The sequence below is a fragment of the Tinamus guttatus genome, unplaced genomic scaffold (assembly GCF_059628265.1).
Source record: "Tinamus guttatus ecotype Peru unplaced genomic scaffold, ASM5962826v1 Tinamus_guttatus_pri_ptg000060l, whole genome shotgun sequence".
Taxonomy (NCBI): domain Eukaryota; kingdom Metazoa; phylum Chordata; class Aves; order Tinamiformes; family Tinamidae; genus Tinamus; species Tinamus guttatus.
In genome coordinates, this window is record NW_028288594.1 from 9430473 (window position 1) to 9446533 (window position 16061).

At 44.2% G+C, this 16061-nt stretch overlaps 1 protein-coding gene across 2 annotated transcripts in view; it reads right to left on the minus strand.

The window, feature by feature from the left end:
• SEMA5B (semaphorin 5B) overlaps positions 1-16061 on the minus strand; it is a 169074-nt gene that overhangs the window by 78376 nt on the left and 74637 nt on the right. The gene's annotated exons all lie outside the window — the stretch shown is intronic.

Consider the following 16061-nt stretch of genomic DNA (forward strand, 5'->3'; position numbering starts at 1 on the left):
TGACGGCACCGTCACGCGGCTGTGCTGGGAGCGGCTGGATCATAAGTCACCCGGGGAAGACCTCAAAATATAACACTTGGAGGCTGGCAAACATGCAAAAAGACCCACCAGTGGGCACCTGTTCCCATAACCCTAATTTCTGAAACAGACCTTCTCTACGTAAATAAAAGTCAGGCCGTTTCTCTCCTGAGACTCACTCTGGCCTGGTATTTGTTGGCTACTCAACACGTTCACTCTGTGTGACAGCAGAAGTGTCTGGCAGCTGCAGGCCTCATAATGAACAAGTAACTTGTCAGCAAGAAGGACTTTCTCATTTTAAGAACGGTTCTTCACCTCAGCCCCAAGCAGCAACAACCAAGGCTCATGAACCTCTGTGTCTCCTGGACTCTTACCACATCCTGACAGCGAGAAACACAATAGCCCTAAGGAAGTTCTTCAGACCTGGCTCAGCTGCCATACAACAATTACCTAAATTGACCACATCTGCACTTCCCAGCCAGGGAGCAGACTTCCCAGCAGGACTGGCTATGTCCCTTTTACTGGCTGCATTACTTCAACACATTTCATTCACGGATTTAGAAGAGAGCTGCTCCTCCTGCTTTATGACTTCAGACTGTAGCACCTAGGGGAAGTAGGCCCCAGCCTTCAGGCACATAAGCCTTTCTCTGACCAAATTACCCCAGCTGAAGGAGTTACTTTGCACTGGCTAAATCCTGGTCTCCTACTCTGTCCATGCAAGGTAAAACGCTTTTAATATCTGCCCCAGCCTACGTCCTGCTGCCCCTGAGTGGAGAGCACGTCCCAGCACCAGGGCTCTGTACGTCAGGGAGTTCCTGTATCCCTGCATCTGTGCATACAGGGAGCATCTGTGCCCAACTGTCAACCTAACTCATGGGGAAAAGTATTTTGGCTGCTTTGAGTCCTTCTTGGATGGTCAGTGCAACTTATTTTCTTGCTTTCACACCTTCAAAATCTTTTGTTATTTACTTGTATTACAGGAGCATGTAGATACGTGAACTGTGAGTGTGACCTTGTATTTCTTGGCAATATACAAACATACGTCGAGGAAAGAACTTCTGTCTGAGAGCACTGACAAGCTAAAAAGACAACACAGGCACACAGTAGGAGGGGAAAACCAGAAGTATGGAGAGGTCAACAGCCTAGGAAAAGGCACGGAGCAGGTCAGAGCTCAGAACTGAACTGTTTTCTTGAGCACTCGACAGGGCCCTGTCTTGCACACAGTGAGCCCTTGGCGTGTTTATGCAGGCAGCATCACGAAACACATCCACTGAATTGGGGATGTGCAGAGGCAGCAGGTTTAGAGACGAGAACAAGGGCCAAGATGCCCTACACCCATGTCCTCTCCTTCCTCCCATCTGCTCGGTCATCTTAGTGCAGGACCACAACCCGTAACTTCAAAACAAAACAAAACAATTTTGAGTTTTGGTGCTTTCAACTGTCCTATAGAAGAATCCATTAAATAACAGAAGGTCTGTAAATCAGGCACTCCCCTCTCTCTGCAGTGTCAGGTAGGAATTTACAGCTCCAGACCATGCTTTTTCTTATCTGAAAGGAGTATTGTATAAGGCTTAACAGATTGCAGTTTCTAAAGCATACCCAGATGGAATGCACTGCACAAGTACAAGGTTTTATTATTAAGATAATTGTTGAAAGCTTTAGTGAAGAATATTTGATACCAAGTACTAAAAGTAAAATGGTTATTTTGCAAGATAAACAATAAATACGGATAATCACATCCAGGTTGCAACCTCTACTTTTCCGCTCTTGGCGAATTTTAGGATACAAAGGACAGCTTATAATGCAGCAGCCAGCTCATCCTTGGAGAGGAACCTCAGCTTGAAATTCGTGTCTGAAACATCAAGATTTGCCAGTGCTTTACGCAGCTTTTCAGTAGCCCTGGTGTAAAACGTTTGTAACTCAATGCTAAATTCCACTCAGAGCAGAAATAGCTTTTTCTAGCTAAGAATTAGATTTTCTGCTAAAATGAGCTTTTTTAGATAAAGACAATTTGAAATTTGTCTGTCATCCCAAACTGCTGTTTTCACAGGAGTATCTCATTGGCTTGGAGCAGGCACCACGGCCCTGGACACTGTGCAAGCTCCTGCAAGAGCAGTGAGCACAGACAACCCTGCCGAGCGGGTGATAAGCAGAGCACCCTGCGTGGGAGCTCACGTGGCTCCAGGCACAAACAGGGCAGCAGAACCACACCAGAGGCGAAGGGCACACACGGACATAACTGGTCTTCTAAGACACAACGGGCAGTGGGGTGGAAAGCAAGAGGATGAGGAGCACGGACCAAAGCAGGGAGAGATGATGGCTTCATGGGCTGACCCGAGTGGGGAGGACCTCTCTGGAGAAGCGATGGGCAGGCTGTGCTGTACGGGAACAGGCCCGTGGAAGACAGAGTGGGACACAGCGGGAGTGTGCAAAGCCAGCGCTGACCCAAACAACCAGCTAAGGACACAGCTTAACAGATGCCACAGAAGGGATCGTGGACATCAACAACAATGCCCAGATTACAGGTTTTAGCAACAGAGCAGTTGCAGTGCTCTGCCGTGGCAGCGCCCTGGGCTTAGACTGACAGCTACTAGCTGCAGATATTTATGCAGCAGTGCTAGATGAACAGGCCAAGATATTACTTTGGAAGCAAGATGCCACTCTGGAGAATACAGATAAAGATGGCATTGGACTTCTGTTTCCAGGATCTATTCCTTGTATTTTTCTCATTCAAAGTAAAGTAAAACATCAGTCTGTGACAATGATTTCATTTTGCTCATGATCCACTTCATTTTTGCTTGAAAATACTTAGCACTGCAATGATTTAATTGCAAGTACTATACTGAAATGCTTATGTCTTCTAAAAACAGCCTAATCCATTCATTTTTTCTGTTGCTTTTAAGAATGCAAATGCATATACTGGGCCAAATGCAAATGGCTGGTCGCAGTTAACTGGGACATTCAGCATGCAAAGTGAAAGAAAAGGCCTTAAGGCACTTGCCCACAGCCTGTTCAGAATGAATGGCACCACCCAGAACTGGAAAACAGCATGGAAGATGTTAGGAAAGGATGACTTGCAGTGTTTTCTATTACTGAAGATCAAAAGCATACAGAAACTGAGACAAGGCTTTTAGCATGGTTGGTAATTAACATCCAGAGTGGAATTTGGTTTCTTGCCATGTCACATTCAGCTTACAGATTATGACAACAAGCATTTACTAAATGCTCTGGAGATTACAAAGACATAAGATTTTATGATAAATCAATAAATGAACTAAATAAAGAGGTTAAAATACACTCAGTTAGAAGTAATTAAAGAAAAATCCCACTGCAGTCAGGCCCAGGTCAGGAATATAAGTACAGGCAATGCCCAGGCTGGTGGGATTGACACCGGACTGGTAGACACTCTGCAGCACTTTCTCACACCAACAGCACCATTTACTCTGCAAATAACAGGTTTGGTATTCTTTTTTTCTTCAGTTGCTACAAACAATGTATAACAAGCTATTTGGAAGAAGGGTACCCATGAAGGGAGCCACAGCAATGGTTGCTGCCCGTAAAAAGGAGGCAATTCCTCCTTCATGGCTCCTCTGCCGCCAAAAGATGTCCATCCCCACCCCCTTATGTTCCTCAGCAGAATCGCCATTCAAACCTAAATCCCTTCTTCCTTTTTGTGGCCTCCACTGACGGATGTGACGAGACTTCTAAACAGCCTCCTCGTACTGTTTTGCACAATGATTTCTGGAATAGGAGGCTCAAAAATCCTTGCAATGGGCCAGCCCATATTCAGCACAAAATCAATTTAGCATGGCTATAGTCTCCTTTGTGTTTCTGCATCAAGCAAGGCGATTTTATTCTCCTTCATTTTTCTGCTCTGGGTTTCCTTGCCATTGTGCCTCTTTGAAGCTCGCTGCTATGTAGAGATGTTAAGGGTTCCCCACTATACACGCTTTTCTTTTTCCACTTCTGAGACAGACTAGACAAATCCCGCACAGCCAACTGAGCGCATTTTTGTGCACCCACATGAAAAGTTCAGCAATCTTCCTATATAGGCTTCAAACTGCAAATGTAATCACTGAAACACGTGTGAAAATGCTGTGTGTTACCAGCTTTCCAAATTAATTGGGAAAATCTTGCATTCTTCATTCCTCTTCAAGTTACCTCATGCAATATACTTGTTTAGCATTTATTTGTTTACTGTGAGAAGGAGCTGAAATGAGTAGGAGAAAAATGCCCAGTTTGGGTCTGATTCTCCATAGCCTTAGTCTGAGCTTCAGGAATCGAAATCAGCACATGCTGCAGCATTAAGGAGACTAATGAAGAACTCAGTGACATTCTCACTCCTCAGTGCCTCCTCTTTCTCTTCAAGCAAATTGCATCTATTGCATCAGGGAGGCCTAATACTCTTCCAGATGACAAACACTGCAATATATTCTCATTAAAATTGTTTAAGAGGTTCAACATGGGTTTAGTCCAGTCTTGGCTTGAAAAAAGAGGGCAGTGTGCAATTAAACAAATAAATGTGTGTGCACGATTCAACTTACCCTATCAAAATTCTTTTCTGGTTGTGCACTTAAGCTTGGTGTAGTGCAACCAAAAAGGAAAAGGGGCAGTGGAAATCTTTAATTAAAGTGAAATATGCTATTATTGAGACCAAATGAAAGCTCTGAGGTTCTGTAATTAGCCAGGATCAGTTTTGTGCAAGCCAGAGAGGCTGGAAACGTTTTGCAAGGCAGGCTGAAAACAGAGATTCTGCCTGAGCCTGCCTCTACTCTGGGGAATGTAAGTGAAACCAGACTCTCACTCCACCTCTACTCCATTTTAAAGCTATAGCTTTTGAGATAGTATTTAAGAATAGGGGGAAAAAAACCCAACAACTTTAAATCCTTTGCTAAAAAGGAGCCTTTATATTTTCCCTATTCAATTCAGCAGGCTTATACTTGAATTTCCATTCATTTTACATATATATAGCGAAAGGATCTAGACCACTGCTCCTAGGAACTACAATTTTGACATGCATGGCGGTAGTAAGCGCAGCTCTCCGCTGCACTCTGCTAGGCATTTCTACATAAAACTAAATGACAATCCTTGCCCCAGTGAGCCTGTATCCTAGAGTCAAGATGAAAAACAACATGTGGCTGCAAAAAACAGGCAGAAAGAACAACATAGAGAGAAGAGAGGGCTGGTATGTGCAGCCACAGAGCTCACATAGGGCACAGGTGAATGTGGTGCAAGCTTCCCAGGAAAGTTTGTCCGCAATGCCCCTTGATTTCCACCTTTACACTCTTTGGCTTATATGAGGTTTGGTTCTCAGCATCACAGACGGTCAGAAAATGTCATTGCTTATAAATCACTAAAATTCAGGAATAAGCGGAACCTTTCAGATGTTACCAGGCTGGGCTGGGAGAAGAAGTCAGCAACAAAAGGTCCCCCAAGCTTCATAAAACAGATTTCAGTTTCTTTTTTTTATTGTGTTTCAGCTACATTGTGCATTACATATCCTCTTCCCTCTGCTCGGTGCCTAATGCTCTTGATAAGCTAATTACAGCCTTCTGCTTATTTCATGTCAAGCTTAACTCTCCAGTCTGAACCTAGCCTGCAGTTCTCGCATGTTTTTCCTTAGTCTAAGACCATCTGTGCTCCATCAGCAAGGAACACTTAAATAGGGAGAAAGTGAAGACCCAACAGGGTTGAATTCCCCATACTCTGCTCACTGCTCCTCTCCTCAGCAATTCCAGTTAAGTCTGAATCCAACATCCATCCAGTCATAACTACACTGGAAGGCTCCTGCAGGCTGCATTTCTACCTCCATGGTAAGCAGTGACTCTTCCAGTTGTCAGTGGAGAAGTGACAGGACCTGGATCTCCCAATCTCTTTACGTCTGCATCGAAGGCTTCACTCTTCGTCTGCAGTCACATTGCTAGTGGTACTTGTGGTGACTGGAGTTCAGCACTTGATCAAAGCAAAATCAAACACTTGTCTCAGAGAAGCACAATGAGACAGTTTGGAGAAAAAGTGATGGGGTTGATTTATCAAGAGTCCAAAAGGTCTGCTTTCTCAAGCCTTGTGTTTATTGTACATGACAGTTCCAATTCAGTTTGAAGTGAAACAGGATGGCAACATTACAGAAGCTGCCTATCCTCTCCATCCTATCCCATGACCAAAAGCACTGGTGTTTCCAGCAGACTCTCCTCCTGCCACCCCAGTGAGAAGCAGTCCTGGTCTGCTCCAGCTCTACGCAAGCAGAGCCCCACCGGTTCATGAGGCATCTTTCCATGTCGCTTCCTCCGAAGGCTCAGGAACAGATGCCTTCAGACTCCCTGCTTGGTCTGTCACAGTTTGCCTTGCTTCTGCCTCCTCTTCTCCAACACCAGACGTCAGCACCTGATGCTCTAGTGAGCTCTGCCAAGCTTCATCTCAACAAGGAATTTATTTGCTCCTTCTACTGCAAAGACAATTCTGATGCAGTGTCTTTTATTCCTTCCGCCCAGCTCCTCTCAGATCTGTTCTTCAAACCGCACTCTCCTGCCAACCTAGGATTTATGTTCCAGTTTCCTTCACTTTGAGTCCTGCCCTTACATCCCCCCCGCCACCTGCCTCTTCCCTTACCTCCTTTCCAAAATACTTGTATTTAGCCTCAACCAAAGTCAAAGATTCTACAAGTAAGTTGTGAGAGCAGGCGAGGGAATACAAAATGATTCTCCAGTAGCTTCAATGCAGCATGCTTCCCTGAGCTTGTTCTGTCAGCCTCATTCTTAGTGGCTCTCAGCGCTTTCACATTTATCTTTTCTTGAAAAAACAGCCCGTTTTCCCCTTGTTCTTAAATGCTCAGTAGCTGATCTCACAGCAAAAGCTACTAAATTTGTAACAATTACATTAGTCACATACATTTTCTCTCCTGTCACTGTGTTTACCACTAGTATATTTATGAACCATTGATCATTCCTTTCTCCCCTGTGCATCAAAATCCAGTGCTCTCAGGCAAGCGCAGCTTGTTCAACTCACTGTGCCTAAGCCAGCTCAAGAACTCCACGGTCATTTTTAATAAAGCTCAACCCTCTTCTCTCTGAACGACTGCACAGCTTGTTCAACTGGCTGCAGCCCCACTGCTTGGTCATTATTTACTCGGAAAGAAAAACCTCTCAAAAAGCTCAAAATTGTGCTTTGTCTCCTTTCTGAAATGATTAATTAATAATTAAAATAATGTCTGGAAGTGTTTCAAATTTCTCACACAGAAATGAAGAAGTGTTTTTATTAACCCCCCTCAACAATTCCTGCCAAGCTGTTCACTTTTTAAACAATAATTTACATAGTTATTTGCATTTAAAGTATTTTCATCTGAAAGGATAAGTTGTTAGTGCATTTTTCCCCAACCAAAACCCAGCTACACTAAAAGGTTTTCAGTGGAGAAGTTCGGAAAAAAAAAACAGTGAGAAATGGATTCATTTCAAACACAGGGACACTCTAAAATTGCATAATCGCTTACATAAAAACTACAAGTGAAGATAACAACTGCTTCATATTGCATGTACTGTCAATCAGAATGTAACAACTTTGCAGCCTCATGATTAAGGCAACTCCGCTGTACTTACAAGTGCATATCTTCATGTATGATAATCTGGTCTTACACAAAAAGACCTTTTAAGCCATATATTTCAAAGTTCTTTAAAAAGACAAGTATCATCTCAGCTTTATAAGTGGAGAAAAGAAAGCACAGTGCAGAAATGGCTGGAAACTGCCTCACTGAACACAGCTGTCCAAAAACCAGATATCTGGTCCCCGCTGTCCAGGCTCTCCTTAGAGGGAATGGACAGAAGGCTGCAATTTTTCCAGACATTTCCTTTCACCAGCTTCCACTGACTCCTGCATTTGCTATCCTCAATGCCGAGTCGTGCACTGTCCACTCAGTCACGTTACGAGCAAAACCCCACCGGGTAAAATAAAACACTCGCACAGTCGCTGTCAGGTGGCAGGAGCATCTCTGTGTGGCAGGAAGCGTGGTGGTGGCAGCCCCGTTGTGGTGGCAGCCCCGCTGTGGTGGCAGCCCCGTTGTGGTGGCAGCCCCGCTGTGGTGGCAGCCCCGCTGTGGTGGCGCCCAGCAGCTCATTTCTATCCCGGAGCCACATGCACCATCTCGCCCTTCCCAGAGGTGCCACCCGACTTTCCATCAGCCACGTTCAAGGTCGGAGCAACTGCTCCCTGTGCCGAAGGGAGGCTCTCAGCTTGCAGACTTCCCTGCCTTTCCAAGCCTATCGGCAGGAGCAAGTGAAAGCGTCACCTGCTTCTACAAACCTCTGAAAGCCCAAGCACAACACATGGAAGCCTCACCTGAGCTGGAAACCAGGGCTGCAGAGGTCTCCTAGCCCACCCCTCAAGGATGTGTCCCCTCATGGACAATATTTAGCCACTTCCTCCCTGGCCATTAGCTACCCCCCAGCTCAGGCATTCCCAAGCACCTCCACAGCACCTCAGATCTGCATCTCTGTGAAGACTTGGTTTTGACATGGAAACGTGCAGGGCTCCAGCTGGCATCACTGGCCCTGTGGATCCCTGACCCAAACTGCAGCTATGCAGCAAACCTGGAGATAACACCTCCACTAGACCAGCTTCCTTCAGCATGTCCCCTTCTTCCTCCAGGCCTACTGTTCTTGCCCCTGCCACGATGGCACCTTCCTCCAGTCAAGGCAGCTGGCAAGGTTGCAGGCATTTGGGACCTATTTACCCTTTGGCCCTCAGGTGGATCCTGCTTTCTTGTGTTCGGCCTGGGGAAGGCAGGTGAAACCTTGGAACCCAACGATATTTGTAGCTGTGCCTGCTGTGCCATGCTAGAATTGATGTCCTGTGGCAGTGAGAAGCAAACTGCTCCCACTTCTGCTCCCCAGCTCTGCATTTACCGCGCTGGCTGTGCAGTCCATGCTACTGATTCTGCTACATAGCTCCAGGCTCCTATAATCCCCTTAGTATTACTCGTACCAAGCTCTTACATCTAAAAGAAGCTGTAAAACACACATCAGCTAAATTGTTACTAATAGAAAAAGCAGGATTATTTATTCAGGGAAAAGCCGCACGCAGTGGCATGAAATGTATTTACTACAAAATAATTCTTTTTTCTTTTCCAAGAGCTCAATAGTTGGTTTAAAGGAAACACATGAGGTCATTTACGGGCCCCTCTCAGAGAGGTGCTAATCAATAAATGGTGATTTCTTATGCTCTCCTTATAAATGACTGGATGCTATCAGGGTCAAACTTAATCCTGTGCCGACAGCCAGTGCAAAGCACATGAATCATTTAAATCTCTCTTAAGCTCTGCTTTGAGTGTAAAATGTAGGTATGCCCCTGTATTCTCAGTCTTTATAAAAACAAAAAAGCCACTTTTTTACCGTAATTGGCCCCAATACTCTGCTGTTTGTCCGGTAAGAGGCAGTGCTTTGTATTGGTGAGGACTTCTCCTCCTTCGGACTCCCCAGCACGTGAAACTTGGCTCTGACGCCAGGGAAGGCTCAGGACTCTTTCCCCTGTGTAAGAAGACCCCACATCCCTAAAACAATATGAACAAAACCCCAGCCTGTTTTTATCCAGACCTCCTCCAGCAGGTGAATTTAGCGATGGTGCAGCCTGCACGGGGAGGCTCACGTCCCCTCCGAGCGCCCGCAGCGCCGGGGACGGACGCGCAGCAGGGACGGATGCGCGTGCTGGGCACGGGGAGAGCCGGGGCGCCCGCACGGCGGGAAGCCTCGCGCACAGAAAAAAGGGCAAATATGCCAAGCAAAATATGTTTTGCAAAGATACAGAAGCAGCACTGGTTATAAGAAATGAGAAGCCCAAGCAGATTTTTTTTCTCATTTTCCTTCTTTTTTCCTCTCTGTATAAAGGATGTTTAATGGTCCTGCCTATGAGTTGCAAGAAATATGAACATTAGTCTTCATCCCTTACACATAAAATGCCTGACAGGTTTTTATCAAATAAAAAGCCCAATATGCCACTGTTATCAGTAACTGACTTCAGCAGCTAATTAAATTCCCGGTTTCTGAATCCCCTTCACAGTGTTTGCTGACAAAGACCAACCCTGCCGTAGTAATTCCAGTGTTTAGGTGAGGGGAGGCAGGGAGGAGGGACAGGGCAGGGTGACGAGGCACAGCCGGCAGTCACCGCTGGAGCCTCCCTCGCACCCTGTGCGTAACATGTAGTGTACATCTATATATGCAAATATATACTACATCTCCAAATATATATACTACAAATATATACTACTTCCCATACTACACCCCCCTGCTCACTTTTCAGGGCAATCGTATTGATTACAACTAGGCAGAGCACTCGGAGCCACTTTAACGAACCTACTAATGCACTTACTGCAATCCAGGCTCGCTCAGCAGAGCATGCAAGCATGTTCTTAACTTCACCAATTCTCAAAGGAAAATAGGCATTTATTTAAACTAAACACGGGCTTAAAAGCTTTGCTGGATATAAATGGACTCCTGAGTCAGTTCTTGCAGACTAGTGGGACGTGGTGTTCAGAAATTGCTCAAAATAAGGAGCATGACAAAAGATTTGCTTCCTCTGCTCTCTGAATATCAGCCAGTGAGTAACCTGTAACCAGCATCTGAGCACAAGGGTGGCTCCCAAACAGTCTGGGCCAGAGCCTTCAACAGGAAAAAAAGAGGATTTCTACCAGACTCGCACGTAAATCCTGGAAGAGAGACCTGCACCTGAATGGTGTAATCTAGCTTCTGGTCTATCACTTTAAGGAAGGGTATATTCAGGGAAAAGATTTGATCTGGGGACCCGAAGCCATAAGAATAAAAAACTGAATTTGCCAGAAAGTTTGTTCAGCCAATATAAGCTTTATTATGGAATAGCTTTAAACATCTAGGCTGAGGGTGAGGGGTTTTAGGTGCAGCTTTGGAAGGTGATTTATGAATAGATTTATATGTTAATCTGTTAATAAAAAGTGTAGCAACTGATAAAATATGTGACAATCATAACTGAGCTATGAGCCACATATTAAAAACTGCATCTGCTCTTGTACAGGTTTTGATTATATTTTTAGATGAAGGAACTGCATTGCCTAAAAATAAAGAAATAGATGTTTTATCTAGAAATACATGCTATATAATTCACAGAAGTTTCTGAGATTCTGCATGAAACAAATAATCAACTGCTTTTAGAGAGTGACTTCTGGGAAGGGAAGCTCATTCCTGAGCATTTCAGAAAGGACTTGCTGTCACGCGGCCCATTGGCACATAAAGCCAGGCTAAGTATTTGCAATCCTCCCCAAAATGTCCCCCAAACTGGATTTTAAATAGCATTACAATCTTGACACTCCAGTTTGAATCCATAAACAGAGAAACTCAGCGAGCGTGGGCCTGTTCTCCAACATCCTTGGCTTTGCCCTGTCATATCATTGGGCAAGGTCCTCCTCATTTCAGAGAGGGGAGTTTGAGACTGGCGACGGCTCCGACCCAAGGCCGTTGCTGCAGGAATATCTGAAACACAGTATGTTTATCTCTTTTTATTAACAAAACCCACAGAGTCAGCAGGGAGACTGAGGGCCTCCCCAGTCCAGCCTGGGACGCGCTGCCTCCCCCTGCCTGGGGCAGACCCAAGATTTATCTCTTGTTTGCAAGTTTGCTAATGAGCGCCAGCGCTTTGTGAACATAGTCTGAATCTTAAAATTTCCCCGTGAAGTATCCTGCCCCTGAAAGATTAATAGAGTGACAATGCGGACTATAAACTGTATTACTCACTGCTCCCTGTTAATTTTGTTCATCATATTTTATTCAACTAGACAGAGCAACACCAAGAGGTGAACTCTGCCCCTGCTCCTCACGCTTGTATGTACTTGCAGAGTATGTTTTCCATCAGCACGCAGAAATGTGGCACTACTGAGCCCTAAGTAAATAGCAAATAACACACGTAGTGCTCAGTTGGATGCGAACTGCAAAACACAAAACAGGCTCCTTTTGTGGCCGCGTGACATCTTCAGAACCACGAGGTGGGTTTTAGCGTTATTAACTACACCTTGGAGATAGGGGCTATTGATTTACCAGGGACCACGCCGTGGAGTTTAAGATCCGTTCAGGCTGAGCAGGGAAGTGTGACTCCAGGAGCAGCTGGTCACTTCAGGAGGGGGAGCTTTGCAGCAGGGATGTTTCTGCTTCTTTGATTAAGAGGAAAAAGTGAAGCGGCGTAAAACTGTCATTACTGGAAGGGCGCTGGGTATTCGGTGCAGTTCATCGGCTGAAGAACCTCCCTATCAAAACCCAGGGATATCAACAGAAAGGAACTGTTTTTTTCAGTAATATGTTAGGTCTCCAAAGTGTTCTAACTCCAGAGGACAAATAATTTGCTGCAATACTGTTAGTTAAAGCATATTTTATGTTTTGTGTCTTTCTTAAAAGACATGACAGCTTTATCTCTTCCAAAAACCTTTCAATAGGCACATGCATTTATTCTGTTAAATGAGGTTAAAATGTAATGTACCTTTAACAAAGGGAATGTATATTCTCAGAATATGGGTTTTTAAATACTATTAGTCTAGTATAACTGAAATCAAAGTGTTTTATGAAGTCCTAATAGCTTCTCGTAAACTTACCAGAAGAGAGCCCAGAAGGGACCCTTGGGTCCAGAGGGGAATTTCTGGTCACAAACGTAAAGAAAAGGCAAAAAAAAAAAGCCCAAACAAAGCAGGTCATTCTCTTGAGATGGGAGAACGTACATTCGAACCCTCTGTCTGCTTAGTTCAGATATCAACTTGACCTGGAATATTTGCCTCCCAAATAACCATGGATCTACCTCTTCCTCTTTCAGATTTCACAAGTATGTCAAAAAGCATTGTTTTCATCTCAGTGCAAAGTATCTTGACATCTATAAAAGGTTTTGGAGATGAAAAAAAAAAGCATTTCCCACACATGTTATAGAGAGATCTCTAAATCCCAGGTAAAATCAGGGCAAAGAGGCAGCAGGCTCTACGCTGCCATTTATGAAATGCCTGCTTTTAATGCAACCAGAAAGCAGCGTTCCTTGGTAAGAAGTCCTAATCACCATACTACAATTTTGTTTTAATTTGCTCAAAGGTTCATGTTTTTAAAATGACCTTTCCTCTATTAATTACAAAGTCCAGTATAAACCAGATTTTTCTATGGCCTCAGTGTAAAATCTGGAGATTTGGGGCTAGCCTTGTTTCAGACTCATGCATAAATCAAACAGCGTGTACTCCAAGCACCCATCATTTAAAATATGTGTTCTATAAAATGTCTAATATTTAGAGCTTATAATGCATACAAGAGGTCAGTTTAAAAGATGGACATAAAATGTTGCATGAATTCTGTTTAAAAGATTAATTTAAAAAATATTATTTCCTGACTGCTGCAAGAATTTTAATGACACATGTCAAGCTTTCAAAAATAATCAGGTGCTTTTGGACACTCCAAGTAGGGCATCTCAAGGACACCAACTTTCAGAAATTTTCTCAAGAGGTGCCTCAATTTTGGCAATAACGACTGAGACAAACAAAGCCACAAGTGACTCCCAAAGCACTTTGGCCCCAGTTTCCTTTTGGGACATTGAGATTTAACCAAAAATTCCCACTGATCAATCACCATCAAAAATTTTCATGCAGCTAAAACTCATTTGGAGAAAGTTTCGCAGATCCAGAATGTAATTTCTGCAGCAAATTTCATAAAAGGAGAGAAAAAAAAAGAAACAACATAGAAAAGTTTGAATGTTCCCCTTCTCCCTCTCTCTGGCAGGAGGAGGAAATGAGCGTGTTCTGCTCCTGCCCCTGCTCCGCTCCACCCTGGGTCTCATGTAGCAGCTCAGTGCTACAGTTCTTGGAGAAAAAAATGCAGCCGAACAAACAGAAAATTCTAAGTCAGGAGCAAACTTTGCCACAGGGTAGAGTAGCAGGGACAAAAGTGCTGGGGAAGGAATTCAAGACAAGGAGCTGCAAGCCAAGAAAGGAAAAGAAAGGACCCCTTTACTGAAGTATAACATATTCCAAAAACCAACACATGCCTAAGAAAACACTCTGTCAATCTACCTCTCTCCCTCCCCTCAAATCTTAACCTCTCTATGCTAGCTTTTTACACAGCTCTTAGCCAGTAACTTGCCCACAGAACATTAAATCTTGTCTTTGAGTCTACTGCAATTCCAAGACTAGAGTTCCGTATTACAAATTCTTGGGAGTAATTTCCTATTCCAACTCCATGGAATGGCTACCTGCTAATGCCATTTTATTTTCCGTGGAGTTTACAGTAATGGTAGTCCAAAAACAGATCCAAAAATAATACCAGAACTTTAGCTGCTGGAACTAAAGACTCTTAAAATGTATTTTCAGGAGTGACAGTCTTACAAATACATCCTTGAAGTCGATGGAGAATTCTTGCTCATCTCAATGCGTTTTATATGGGGCCTAAGTGAAACTGTTCAACAGGTAGAAAGAAAGAGCACAGTCTTTTTAAAGTCTGAGATTTCAAAGTCTTTCTAAAATCAGAGAGGAATGACATGGCTAACACTTATCTTGTGATATGTGGTAGACATAAAGAGGATTATAATCCAGAAAAAGAAGAATTTATTCCCATCAAAAAGCAATGAATAAAGTATTGCTGTGGTGAAAGACTTTATGGCTTGCTCAATAGCAGGAAATATTCATTTGCTAGTGAAAAAAAAAAAAAAAGAGAGAGAAATGCAAAGGAAAACATGCATCATTTAGAGTGAGCTGGTAACTGTGCCCAAGTGCTCCACTCGCTGTGCTAGCAAGCAGTGGCACAGGGATATTGCCCCAGTGTGATGCTGTTGTCACTCTCCCTGAAAAGGCAATTAAGAGCCGTCTCCTTCAATGGAGAAGTTTAAGCTTCACCTAAGACTGCTGCGGAGGAGAGTATTTCTCCTGCTGCCAAGCTCTGCCCCCAACCAGCATGTCCTGCTGGTTTTGTAAACCATGTTCCTCCTGTTTCTCCCTGTTCTCATGGAAGTACAAATGTGAGGAAGTAGGTATCTGCCAACACCATTCTGCACCTTCAAGCAGATTTAGCACCACTGTCAACCTGAAGAGTAAGTGCCATGAGCAGAAATAAATTAGACCCCCCAGTCCCAGAAAGAAAACCTACCCCAAGTCAGACTTGCACAAGACTTGTCCTGTATTTTAGTCACAAACACAAGGAGAAGAAACCATCCCAAATTAGCACTGGGATTACTTCTTAATCTGCATTCTCACCTTCTGTTCTCTTTCCTTAGATCTAAGTGCAAATTCCTTGCATTTCTTGTCTGGCTTTCTGATCTGATCTTTCAAACGATGCACAGCAAAGGGAAGGCAGGAGGGGGAGTCTCCAAGCAGCATCGTGTGCTTTATGGAGACAAGCCAAGTAGCTACTTAGGCAACCATTAGGTCGAGAAACAATCACTTCCATCATTCCCAACACGTGTGTCAACATAATTCCATGCTCTCTTTGTCATGCAAAAAGTCTTGGCAAAGTGGCCGGATACACCCAGAAAGCAGGAGCAAACTAAGCTCATTATGTTAACCGGAGATCCCACAGCATCCTCCAGCCCCATAAAAAGGAAACTTCCCTTTTTTTTTTTTTTTTTTGCGGAGTAGGAAAGGAAACTCACTGCAGCGAAAAGGGCCCAAGCTAAGCCTGGCTTCAGATCTCTGCAGGGATCTTTGGGACTGGGTTTGGAGGAAGGGGCTCCCTCCTCTGACACGTACCAGGGCAGGGTGGCTAGAGGCACCGTGGCAGGTAGGGCCATGCATAACTCCAGAGACTCCCCTCTCCTGCGCGCTTGCTGGAACCCTTCCTGCAGAGGGAAACTCCTGCCAAATGGCAGCATCAGCTTTGCTAGCTCGTCATTGTTGTCATTGGTAACTCCAGACTTTGTTTTCCTTTTAAAGAAAGATTCAATGCATTTTGCAACCATTTAACAGCTTTTCTCCTCTCCATCTATACTTGTGTCTCCTACTAACAGCAAAAGGCTTGTGTACATGGGAATGGCCTAATGGCTTGTTTGCCTGATCGGGAACTGGAGGAAGGCCTTTCCATCTC